The sequence below is a fragment of the Mus caroli genome, unplaced genomic scaffold (assembly GCF_978045245.1).
Source record: "Mus caroli unplaced genomic scaffold, Mus_caroli_1 scaffold_15, whole genome shotgun sequence".
Lineage (NCBI taxonomy): Eukaryota > Metazoa > Chordata > Mammalia > Rodentia > Muridae > Mus > Mus caroli.
This window is the reverse complement of record NW_028227270.1, coordinates 46,473,423-46,487,055: the sequence shown is the minus strand read 5'-3', so window position 1 is coordinate 46,487,055 and position 13,633 is coordinate 46,473,423. Positions and strand designations below refer to the sequence as shown.

The window sequence follows — 13,633 nt, the reverse complement described above, 5'->3', positions numbered from 1 at the left end:
TTAAATTTAAATAATGAAAACCAAGTTATTACAATAGAGTGTGGCCATTATAAGTATTTAGCTTCAATCTGTCTTTTTTTTTAATGCATAGCATTTTACAAGTGTTCAATAAATATTAGTCAGGTCAGTAAGTGAATAAATAGAGGGAAATGTTGAAAAGAAATGCATGGCATCTGAAGTAATGCTTAATATTGTGCTTTTAAATATTATTACTACTCACAATTTTATCCACGATTGAATCCATTTTCAGTAAGGATGAATATTACTTTTTACATTAAAAGCAATCAAATATAAAATCTTCTCTAATGCAGCTAAGAACCAATGAGACCAAACACACACACACACACACACACACACACACACACACACACACACACGCACATGCACACACACATGATCTACTCTAATATGTAAAAAGGAGGCATTTTTCAATAACAAAAACTTAGCATGCAGATATTATTGTCTTTGGAGAGTAGCAAAATTTTCCTAGCAACATAATTGGTAAGGAAGCCAAACTTAATGTTTGCTAACACCAATAGTTGGTGGAGAAAATTACATTTGACTGTTAACTATATAACAAGTCCAAACCATAATGAGGCTGATAGGAGACAGAAACAGTGTGAGACATGGAAGCACAAGAGTGGTGGTGATGTCAGCATTGCACCGAAGATCTTGCAAGTCTCCATTGAGAACATACTTCAAAAACATAAGAAATGAATTTATAATTTTGAGTCAATGTGGAATGATCAACAGAGGAACCAAGTATGGAGAAAGTGGATGGTTTATATACGCTACTAAACGGGTCATTAGCTATGATCCTTCTCTTTTGCTAAAACATCCCGGACAGGGGACAACTCCATTTTTGAAATCTATTCTCTCTTTCTCTCTCTTTCTCTCTATCTCTCATGTTCAAAATCTAACTCTTTATCTCCTTCTTCTGGGAATTCTGCCAGAAAAGGAGAGGAGGCACAGTGGTAGCTACTGATAGTTGCTCCCCTACACCCTGCTTTTTAAATTCCTCAATTTCTCCTCAACTTGTCTAATTCATTCATTTATATAGTTACCATTCCTACTTCTAGGAATTAAGGACAACATAAATGGACGTGAGCTCAGATTTTTTCTAGCATCTGTTTTGTTGTTGTTGTTTTGTTTTTTACTCTTTTTATTTTATTTTAAACCCTATTCCTCCCACCTGGAGCAGCTCTTGGCTGTGAACAGATTTTCTTAACCCATATTCCTCATGTCTTGAGGGATTCCTTGAGACCCCTTAAAAATTCATGTTTACTTAATGCTTGTCCCATAGTCTAGCCACTCTTCCTACCTTTCTCGGATCTGTCTCACAGTGCGGGTGACACTGCGGCGATTTCTGTGCAGACCTTCACTCACTTCCTGATGAAGCGGTGGTCCAGTGCGGGTCTTCAACCACTTCCTGATGAAGTGGTGGTCCAGTGAGAAGAGTGGTCTCTCTCAGACCCCAGACCCAGAGGCCACACGTTGAGCGCCAGCTTGCCCCGACCTGCCGACCTGCAGGGATAATCAGCTGGGACCTAGGGCAGGGAAGAAAAAGAGTAGGAGGGACAAGGAAGAATGAGAGCAAGCCAATTTCCTGATCAAGCTCTGAAAAACTTTATTCAGGAGTGGTAATATAAGCATAAGCAAGAGGAGGCTCCAAGAGAGGGGGAAAGAGCTGTGGGGGCTCTCTGAAGGTCAGGTGGCAATGTTCAGCTCCTGAAACCAACGGTCACAGTGTCCTCTTTATGGGTAAAGAGTTCTGTTATGACCATGAATGTTTTCTCAGGATTGTTTATGTAAGCTAGAAATTTCCCACAAGGCCATGGCTCCTCGCAGAGAACATACTTCAAAACCATAAGAAATGAATTTATAATGTTGAATCAACATGGAATGGCCAACAGAGGAACCAGTGGTTTATATACACTACTAAAGGGGTCATTAGCTATGATTCACTTTTTACCTAGACAGCCATTAGGTAGGAATCATTAGGTGTTCATCTTGCTGACTTTCATTTTTCTGTACTTTAATATTTAAGACTTCTTGAAAAGGATACATTATTTTGATAGTAGAAATGGTGTTAAATGCATTTTCTTTCTTCCCTTCTAAAGCAGCAACTAATCTGGCCATTGGGATATACATGTTGTTTCTTAGGACAGGCCAGAGTGGCTGGTCTGAGAAAGAATTCAATGAATGTATCCAGAGTGTCTTCAGAGTGCTTTTCAATCGGGTGGAGAAGAAAGAAGCCTTATTTCTTCCTTAGTTCGAGCAGAGTGTGTAAGTTAAGAACTGTGAGCAGCCATGGTTCTAGCCAAATGGAAGAAGAACTTAATTCAACACCCAACAAGCAATAGAGAGGGAAGCCAGTGACAGAATGCCAGGTCCTAGAATCTCTATATATACTTAGGTCTTCTCTAGATACATAATCCAGAAAGGGCTCTGTCCCCTGATTTTTTTTTTCTGGATAATTTATTTTAATTTGGATTTCTGCTTTTTATATCCTCAGGAGTTCCAATAAATATGTGATATACTATTTATTGATTTTTAAAATTTAAATGCCTAAAGGGAAACGGCCTTTCCATTTATGTTTTGAATCAAAATATTTAGGGACAATTGCTATGCCACTGTCATTCAAAGCACCTCAGCTACATACCCCTCCTTTTCTGGTTCTTTTCCACAGGGAACTCAGGGTACTTGAATGCTGATCTCTCCATCTGGAGTGATTTTTCCAGCTATTCTATGTTTGCCATATTCTTGGTATTGAGTTTCATTGAAATTACACTTTTTAAGAAAAGGCTTTTCCTGTGTACATTGAACAGAGTGGCCTTCTCCAATGAGTTTATTTTACCACTCCTATTTTTGTAAAATTTATTTGTCTGTTGTGTGTCTCCCTCTCTAGAGCATGAAGCCTTAGCAGGCACTATGATTTGTAAAGTGTTGAGTGGAAAAGTCATTAAGAACATACTGATTGCTGATACATCAATATGGCATAAAGCATGCATGCGCTCCTATATTACTGTGTCCTATGTCCTGAGCCCCACCCTCTTGCTCTCCGTAAGTCTGAAACCAGAACATGTCTTTTAATGTTCTTCCATTCTGGCCAGAGTAACACTACCTGATTGTAGCAGGTGAAACTCTGCTACTCATAATGGTTGAGAATGATCATTATAGACAGATCCCTAATGCAGAGAAGAGTATGAAACCATAACAACTGGAGTCCAACCCTCAAATCAGAGAAAGTGAAGACCTTGGCTCCGTGGTCATTAACTGCAGTTTCTTTGTTAAAACACTAGATGGCAGCTGACTATGCTGTTGGATAAAACAGAGTGATTATCACTGTAGTATTTACCAAATGCTGGATCACTTCTCTGATGATATTAAATATGCATACATTTGATCATTTGACACGATGACAAAATTAGCAAATGGGTGTTGGCCTTGGTCTGTGAACAGTTAAATATATTCTGAAACTTAATTTGAAGATTTAGAAAAAAAAATGTGCTACTATATAATGTAAGAAAGCTAATTTGTCAGCTTCAGGTCTTCAATGAGAGAGATAGGAGAGAGAGAGAGAGAGAGAGAGAGAGAGAGAGAGAGAGAGAGAGAGAGAGAGAGAGAGAGAGAGAGAGAGAAATACTCAAAAATGAAACTGAAATGCAACCTCTGCATTAGCAGCTTTGTACCTTTTAGATTAATAATCTAACCTAATAAATAATCCTCTCTATATTCTCAACTTAAATAAACACTATGGAGATAAGAAAAAACTTCCAAATATAAATTGATCAGAAAATCTATTGTTTCCTTAGGAATCTTGTATATGTAGTGTTGGGAGTAAAAACCTTCACTTTCTCTTAGATCCTAGAGGAAACAATTAATGAAGTATACCAATTAGGTATTTCCTTTTACCTATTAGAAATGTGAAATACTCGTCACCTGCTAAATAAAGGAGATCACAAAATGTGATAAACACAATCTATTCTAATAAAGTTTCCCTTGTATTTTATGGTCTTTGAAAAGTGGTAGTAAAACAAATAATGGAAGCCAGATAGATGGCAGTAGAGGCCCCAAGGGAAGATGGAGGAAGAGAAAGGGGAGGAGAGATAGTACAAAAGGGTGGAAAGATACATTTGGGAGAAGTGCTAGAGAGAAAACTGGAAGGGAAGGGTAGAGAGAAGCAAACACTCCATGTAAGGTAGAGGAGGAAATGGAAGGCAGGTGTACAAGATAGAAGAAGAGCAGATGGAAGCACTCCATAGACGGAACTCTAAACACAGGAAGCAGGCAAGCATACCTGCGGTATCTTCACTGGGGCCGCACTCTGGGACTGTTAAGGCTTCAAGTTTCAGAATAAAATCTCCTTTAGGTACCTGGGTGTTAGTTAATGAGTGAGTTGCTTACTTTTTAAGCCTGAAAAGCCTTTCTTTAAATAAATATGCATAAACCTCTTTCAGGTTCAGCTTTACTCAGACGATTAGAGGCATCAAAAGGATATGCAGAAAAGGAAGGAAAACACGAATTATAGATAGCCAAGACAGAAAAAAGAGACTTTTGGGCAAGAACCCAATTCAAGTACTTGGAAGTCTTGCCACGAGATCAACAGAAGCTCTTTGTTCTTTTTACTACTTTTCCTCCACTCCCATTCCTTCACTTGAAAATGGATCCTTCTGTTGTCTCTGCCCTTAGCACAGGATTTCTCTGTCTCTGAATTCGTCATTCATATAATGTCTAAACTGGCAAATTAACCCAGAGACCTTCTAACCTTAGGTACAAAATCTATATAAACTTTCTGGGTGACAAAGAGATGAAGAACAGATCCTAGAGACAAATTAACAGGAGAAGAACATTTTCCCCCACATGCTTGGATGAATGATAAATGATAGTATTCTCTTCTAGTTATGTCTGAGTGTGAGTATAAGGATAGTGGGTAGACAGTTTCAGGGTCAAGTTCTAGCTTTAATGGAAAGAAATGATGGGAAAAAGGTAGACATGACTCTTATGCTTCAGAAGAGGAAATTGACAGTACAGATCTGTACACTTTCCTTTAGGGAAACTGTAAGGTCTCATTAAGCACAGGAGCTAGAGCTTATTTATAGAATAGCATAGCAGTTTTGTTATATCTGAGCAGTACAACCAAAGAATTCTCACTCTAAATGCTATACAAATTCTTATAACAATACAGCTTCATCCTCTCGGACAAGAACCTCTCTGGCTTTTCTTTGCTCTCTGATCCCCCAATCCCATTTATTTACTGATGTGTCTGAAATGACTCAGCAGCAGTCAGTGCTGAGCCATTGAGCCACTTGATTTCTCTCTTTAGCAACCCAGAGGAATGATGTCTACTTGGGTGGATCACGATGGGGTCTGATTAAGCTGTCTATATGAATGCCCAAGCACAAATGAGACACTAAATAAGTATGTGGTACAAAATAAGGAGGAAAGAAGGCAGTGGCTTGTGTGCTACTTGATACAAGGAAAGATAAATCATTTAGTGGAAAGTTTATCTGGGGGTAGAATGTGAGGAGGGTGAGTCAGAGCAAACTAATAAAGGAGTGTGATGTTGGAAGATCAGGATGTCTCTGCTGCTGACGTTATTTGAGAGATAGAAGACTAAGTCTCTAGTGGGTGGAAATTATGAAGCTCCTGGGGCACTTTCTATAGCTGAGATGCTAACATCTGTGCCCTGCCTGAGACCAATTCTTGTTTGTGCAGCTGCTGTCAGTAGGTTCTTGGCTACATGTCTATTTGTTTCTTTAATAAAATTTCCGGCTCTTTGACGCTGTGGAGGAAGCATCCCTGAAGGCTCTCATAAGTCTGCCGTCATGTCTAAGTCAGAGTCTCCCAAGGAGCCAGAACAGCTGCGGAAGCTTTTCATAGGAGGGTTGAGCTTTGCAACAGCCGATGAGAGTCGGAGGAGCCATTTTGAGCAATGGGGAACACTAATCGACTGTGTGGGAATGAGAGATCCAAACACCAAGAGATCCAGGGGCTTTGGGTTTGTCACATATGCCACTGTGGAAGAAGTGGATGCTGCCATGAATGCAAGACCACACAAGGTAGATGGAAGAGTTATGGAACCGAAGAGAGCTGTTTCAAGAGAAGATTCTCAGAGACCAGGTGCCCACTTAACTGTGAAAAAGATCTTTGTTGGTGGTATTAAAGAAGACAGGACAGCCAAGGCTATACAGAGAAACCCTGTCTCGACACCCCCCCCCCCCAAAAAAAAAAGAAGACACCGAAGAACATCACCTACAAGATTATTTTGAGCAGTATGGGAAGATTGAAGTGATAGACATTATGACTGACAGAGGCAGTGGGAAAAAGAGGGACTTTGCTTTTGTTACCTTTGATGACCATGACTCTGTGGATAAGATTGTTATTCAGAAATACCATACTGTGAATGGCCACAACTGTGAAGTAAGAAAGGCTCTGTCGAAGCAAGAGATGGCTAGTGCTTCATCGAGCCAGAGAGGTCGCAGTGGTTCTGGAAACTTTGGTGGTAGTTGTGGAGGCGGTTTTGGTGGCCATGACAATTTTGGTCGAGGAGGGAACTTCATTGTTCGTGGTGGCTTTGGTGGCAGCCATGGTGGTGGTGGATATGGTGGCAGTGGGGATGGCTATAATGGATTTGGCAATGATGGAAGCAATTTTGGAGGTGGTGGAAGCTACAATGATTTTGGCAATTACAACAATCAGTCTTCAAATTTTGGGCCGATGAAGGGAGGAAACTTTGAAGGCAGGCGCTCTGGCCCTTATGGTGGTAGAGGCCAGTACTTTGCTAAACCACGGAACCAAGGTGGCTAGGGAGGTTCCAGCAGCAGCAGTAGCTATGGCAGTGGCAGGAGGTTCTAATTAAGTACAGCCAGGAAACAAGGCTTAGCAGGAGAGGAGAGCCAGAGAAGTGACAGGGAAGCTACAGGGTACAACAGATTTGTGAACTCAGCCAAGCACAGTGGTGGCAGGGCCTAGCTGCTACAAAGAAGACATATTTTAGACAATACTCATGTGTGTGGGCAAAAACTCCAGGACTGTATTTGTGACTAATTGTATAACAGGTTATTTTAGTTTCTGTTCTGTGGAGAGTGTAAAGTGTTCCAACAAAAGGTTTTACTGTAGATCTTTTTCACTCATCCTGTGGATTGCTAAATGTAATAGTCCAATCATGGTGCTGAATAAATGTGTCTTTTAAAAAAAATAAATTTTCCATTGTACTTTGTGTGATTCGTATTTTATACAAGTGAGTGAAAGAAAGACCACAGTATATAAACAAGTCTCCTTTTCCTTGTTAGAACAGATAGATAAGTTCCTGGGAAGACTGTGTCATTAAGAAAGTTTGCAGAACACACAAAAATTAAAAGGTATTCTGAAAATATTTTCCATAATGTGTCTTGATATTTATAATTACTCAGTGATATATATTAGGTCATTAATCCTGAGTGTGAATATACAGGCTTGTATCATCCCTGTCCCTATCTCATAATGAATTGTGTCCCTTCACCAAATTTGTGTGTAAAAGCCATATCCACTAACATAACTGTATTTGGGAACAATATTAAACACATAAGTAAGGTTAAATGTGGTGTTCAGGGCATTGTGCTAGTCTGATGTCTGTCCATATAAGAAGAGTCAACAAGAGCAGTCTTTCTTGGAAGGAACAGAATATATGGGTCAGAGCACAATAAGAAGTCACTGTCTACAAGCCAGGAAGCTAGGACTCATCAGAAACCAACCCTGCCAACACCTTAATCTCAGACTTCTAGTTTCCAGATTGAGATAAAAACCTGTTGGCAATTGAGAATTCACTCCATGGTAGAGTAAAGTTTGAGTCTTCATTCTCCAGGGATTGTCATTTTGAATACCCAGCTGTGATGCATACTTACTACATTTGATATGTATGTATGTAAGTATGTATGTATTCATTTATTTATTGTATTTGATTTTTGTGTTTTTTTTCTCTCTTTTCTTTTTTGGCATAACCTTTGTGAACATTAAGGAATCTATCTACCCACACCTGTCTTCTTTCCTACAACCTATAAGATGTTCCTGTTGGTATATCCAGGGACTCAAAAATAACACATATTCATTCTTTTATCTTTTTAAATGTCAGATACCAAAATTGGTCTGACTAGACTAAAGTGAAGACATTAGCAGTCATTCCTCCCTAGGTTCTGAAGGAGAGCCCAGCTCCTTGCTTTGTTCAGTACTCATCAGCTGTCCTTAGACATTTCCACTTCATTCCTCTCCTGCTTCCACCACGGCACTGCTTTCTTCATGGTTCTCATTCTTCTTTATTCCTTGTAATTAGTGCAGTCAAAAATGTATGAGCTTATCTGGATGAGCCAATGATATCCTGTCCATGTCAATCATACAACCTCAACTGCATACTTCTTTCTGCTATAGAAAAGGATTTGAGAATTAGGTAATGGATATATTTTGCGGGGAATATTATTCAGCCTACTATACTATTATTTGAATCTCATATTATAAGGTATAAACCTGTTATAAAGTTAACACTATCTACAATTTCATTTGGTTTCTTTTTCTTTTGAGTGAACCAAGTCTCTTCTCTTTGAACACCCTAAGTAGTGGTTCTAAGACAGTGGTTCTCAGATGTGGGTCATGACTTCTTGGATGTCAAATTACCCTTTCATAGAGGTCATATATCTGATATCCTACATATCATATACTTACATCATGATTAATAACAGTAGTTTACAGTTATCAAATAGCAACAAAAATAATTTTATTGTTGGAGTCCACCACAACATGAGGAGTTGTATTATAAGGGTCACAGCTTTATAAAGGGTGAGAACAACTATCTAGGAAGATTCTCTTCCCATTTTTCCAGTTCACTTTAACTTCTTGTGTAAATTTAAAGGGAACAGAAGTACTTGGCTTTAATATGTTACATACAACATAACTTCATTTTGTTCCACACATGTGTTTTTGACTCTTTAACCAAATTGAAGGTTTCCTATCAAGTTTTCGACTTTCTTCTATGTTCTTTGTTCTCATGCCCCTAAAACAACTACTTTGGATAGGGAACATATAGATGTATGGGGACTAGGAATTATGTACAAATTCTTTTGAGTCTTATGCTACCCTGGTTTTGGTACTACAATCTGAAGCCAACAATTCTTTCAGAATTTTTTCTTGGAACTACTCTGACCCGTGGTTCTTTTTAGCTGGTACTCTAAGCATCCAATGAGTTACTGCGTTATCTCTTTGAGGAGGAAATTTGCTCTCTATCATGCTTTATTTGAATATTGGCAGAAAACTCTTCTTACATATAACTCAAGGTCAAAGAAGCTGTGCTTACCTCCCCTTTCTTTATCTGCCAAATGGGCAACTTCTGTTTTGGCTCCAAGGAATAGTTTTTGTACCTGTTGCAGAAGGAATGACCTTGGCCTTCTCTGCTGATCATCCACGTTTTCATGAACTTTGAAAGAACAAAGTCGGCTTCTGCTCCAATCCAATTGCGCGGGACCTGAGACTGCATTAGTTAGGGAAGCAGAAACCGGCCTGAAGAGGGCCACAGGCCTCATCCGGCCAGATCAGCGCCGGGGTAGCAGGAGCGCAGGGTTGCCTGACACCCTCCAGCTACCCACGACCCCCGCCGCAGGATTTTGGGACTGCTGGTGAGTGGAACACAGCTTCTGCTCCAATCCAATTGCGCGGGACCTGAGACTGCATTAGTTAGGGAAGCAGAAACCGGCCTGAGTAGGGCCACAGGCCTCATCCGGCCAGATCAGCGCCGGGGTAGCGGGAGCGCAGGGTTGCCTGACACCCTCCAGCTACCCACGACCCCCGCCGCAGGATTTTGGGACTGCTGGTGAGTGGAACACAGCTTCTGCTCCAATCCAATTGCGCGGGACCTGAGACTGCATTAGTTAGGGAAGCAGAAACTGGCCTGAGTAGGGCCACAGGCCTCATCAGGCCAGATCAGCACCGGGGTAGCGGGAGCGCAGGGTTGCCTGACACCCGCCAGCTACCCACGACCCCCGCCGCAGGATTTTGGGACTGCTGGTGAGTGGAACACAGCTTCTGCTCCAAACCAATTGCGCGGGACCTGAGACTGCATTAGTTAGGGAAGCAGAAACTGGCCTGAGTAGGGCCACAGGCCTCATCCGGCCTGATCAGCACCGGGGTAGCGGGAGCGCAGGGTTGCCTGACACCCGCCAGCTACCCACGACCCCCGCCGCAGGATTTTGGGACTGCTGGTGAGTGGAACACAGCTTCTGCTCCAGTCCAATCACGCGGGACCTGAGACTGCTCTGGTTGGGGAGAGAGAAATCCGGCCTACATAGGGCCACAACCCTCTTCCGGTCAGAAAAGCACCGGGGCAGCTGGGGCGCAGGGTCGGCTGACACTCACCAGCTACCCACAACACCCACCACAGGATCTTAAGACTTCTGGAGAGTGGAACACAGCTTCTGCTCCAATCCAATTGCACGCGGGACCAGAGACTGCATTAGTTAGGGAAGCAGAAAAACGGCCTGTGTAGGACCACAGGCCTCTTCCGGCTGGACCAGCACCGGGGTACCGTCAGCTACCCACGACCCCCGCCGCAGGATTTAGAGACTGCTGGTGAGTGGAACACAGCTTCTGCTCCAATCTTTAAACAGTGACAACGATAACAACTAACCCCAGAGATTACCAGATGGCGAAAGGTAAACGTAATAATCTTACTAACAGAAACCAAGACCACTCACCATCATCAGAACCCAGCACCCCCACTTCGCCCAGTCCAGGGCACCCCAACACACCGGAAAAGCTAGACACGGATTTAAAAGCATATCTCCTGATGATGATAGAGAACTTCAAGAAGGACTTTAATAACACACTTAAAGAAATGCAGGAGAACACTGCTAAACAGGCAGAAGACAATAAAGAGAAAGCACAAAAATCCCTTAAAGAATTGCAGGAGAACACTGCTAAAGAGTTACAAATCCTTAAAGAAAAACACGATAACATAATCAAACAGGTAGAAGTCCTTACAGAAAAACAGGAAAACACATCCAAACAGATGATGGAAATGAACAAAACCATACTAGACCTAAAAAGGGAAGTAGACACAATAAAGAAAACCCAAAATGAGGCAACACTGGAGATAGAAACCCTAGGAAAGAAATCTGGAACCATAGATACGAGCATCAGCAACAGAATACAAGAGATGGAAGAGAGAATCTCAGGTGCAGAAGATTCCATAGAGAACATCGGCACAACAATCAAGGAAAATGTAAAATGCAAAAAGATCCTAACTCAAAACATCCAAGAAATACAGGATGCAATGAGAAGACCAAACCTACGGATAATAGGAGTGGATGAGAATGAAGATTTTCAACTCAAAGGACCAGCAAACATCTTCAACAAAATTATAGAAGAAAACTTCCCAAATCTAAAGAAAGAGATGCCCATGAACATACAAGAAGCCTACAGAACTCCAAATAGACTGGACCAGAAAAGAAATACCTCCCGACACATAATAATCAGAGCAACAAATGCTCTAAATAAAGATAGAATACTAAAAGCAGTAAGAGAAAAAGGCCAAGTAACATATAAAGGCAAGCCTATCAGAATTACACCAGATTTTTCACCAGAGACTATGAAAGCCAGAAGATCCTGGACGGATGTTATACAGACACTAAAAGAACACAAATTCCAGCCCAGGCTACTATACCCTGCCAAACTCTCAATTAACATAGATGGAGAAACCAAAGTATTCCACGACAAAACCAAATACACACATTATCTCTCCACGAATCCAGCCCTTCAAAGGATAATAACAGAAAAAAACCAATACAAGGACAGGAACCACACCCTAGAAACAACAAGAAGGTAATCCCTCAACAAACCTAAAAGAAGACAGCCACAAGAACAAAATGCCAACTTTAACAACAAAAATAACAGGAAACAACAATTACTTTTCCTTAATATCTCTTAATATCAATGGACTCAACTCCCTGATAAAAAGACATAGACTAACAAACTGGCTACACAAACAAGACCCAACATTTTGCTGCTTACAGGAAACTCATCTCAGAGAAAAGGATAGACACTACCTCAGAATGAAAGGCTGGAAAACAATTTTCCAAGCAAATGGCATGAAGAAACAAGCTGGAGTAGCCATTCTAATATCTGATAAGATTGACTTCCAACCCAAAGTCATTAAAAAAGACAGGGAGGGACACTTCATACTCATCAAAGGTAAAATCCTCCAAGAGGAACTATCAATCCTGAATATCTATGCTCCAAATACAAAGGCAGCCACATTCATTAAAGAAACTTTAGTAAAGCTCAAAGCACACATTGCACCTCATACAATAATAGTGGGAGACTTCAACACACCACTTTCACCAATGGACAGATCATGGAAACAGAAACTAAACAGGGACACAGTGAAACTAAGAGAAATTATGAATCAAATGGATCTGGCAGATATCTACAGAACATTCTATCCTAAAACAAAAGGATATACCTTCTTCTCAGCACCTCATGGTACCTTCTCCAAAATTGACCACATAATTGGTCACAAAGCAGGCCTCAACAGATATAAAAATATTGAAATTGTCCCATGCATCCTATCAGATCACCATGGCCTAAAGCTGATCTTCAATAACAAAATAAATAATAGAAAGCCAACCTTCACGTGGAAACTGAACAACACTCTTCTCAATGATACCTTGGTCAAGGAAGGAATAAAGAAAGAAATTAAGGACTTTTTAGAGTTCAATGAAAATGAAGCCACAACATACCCAAACTTATGGGACACAATGAAAGCATTTCTAAGAGGAAAACTCATAGCTCTGAGTGCCTCCAAAAGGAAACTAGAGAGAGCACACATTAGCAGCTTGACAACACACCTAAAAGCACTAGAACAAAAGGAAGCAAATTCACCCAAGAGGAGTAGACGGCAGGAAATAATCAAACTCAGGGGTGAAATCAACCAAGTGGAAACAAGAAAAACTATTCAAAGAATCAACCAATCAAGGAGCTGGTTCTTTGAGAAAATCAACAAGATAGATAAACCCTTAGCCAGACTCACTAGAGGGCACAGGGAAAGCATCCTAATTAACAAAATCAGAAATGAAAAAGGAGACATAACAACAGATCCTGAAGACATCCAAAACACCATCAGATCCTTCTACCAAAGGCTATACTCAACAAAACTGGAGAACCTGGATGAAATGGAGAAGTTCCTAGACAGATACCAGGTACCAAAGTTGAATCAAGATCAGGTTAATGATCTAAACAGCCCTATATCCCCCAAAGAAATAGAAGCAGTCATTAATAGTCTCCCAACTAAAAAAAGCCCAGGACCAGATGGGTTTAGTGCAGAGTTCTATCAGACCTTCAAAGAAGATCTAATCCCAGTTCTTCACAAACTATTCCACAAAATAGAAACAGAAGGTACTCTACCCAACTCATTCTATGAAGCCACAACTACTCTGATACCTAAACCACAAAAAGACCCAACAAAGATAGAAAACTTCAGACCAATATCCCTTATGAATATTGATGCAAAAATCCTCAATAAAGTTCTTGCTAACCGAATCCAAGAACACATCAAAACAATCATCCATCCTGAACAAGTAGGTTTCATCCCAGGGATGCAGGGATGGTTCAA

The 13,633-nt window shown here is 40.7% G+C and overlaps 1 pseudogene; it reads left to right on the top strand.

The window, feature by feature from the left end:
* The first annotated feature begins 5,828 nt into the window (after positions 1 to 5,828).
* Positions 5,829 to 6,858, top strand: LOC147000885 (heterogeneous nuclear ribonucleoprotein A1-like; annotated as a pseudogene).
* Positions 6,859 to 13,633: the final 6,775 nt, after the last annotated feature.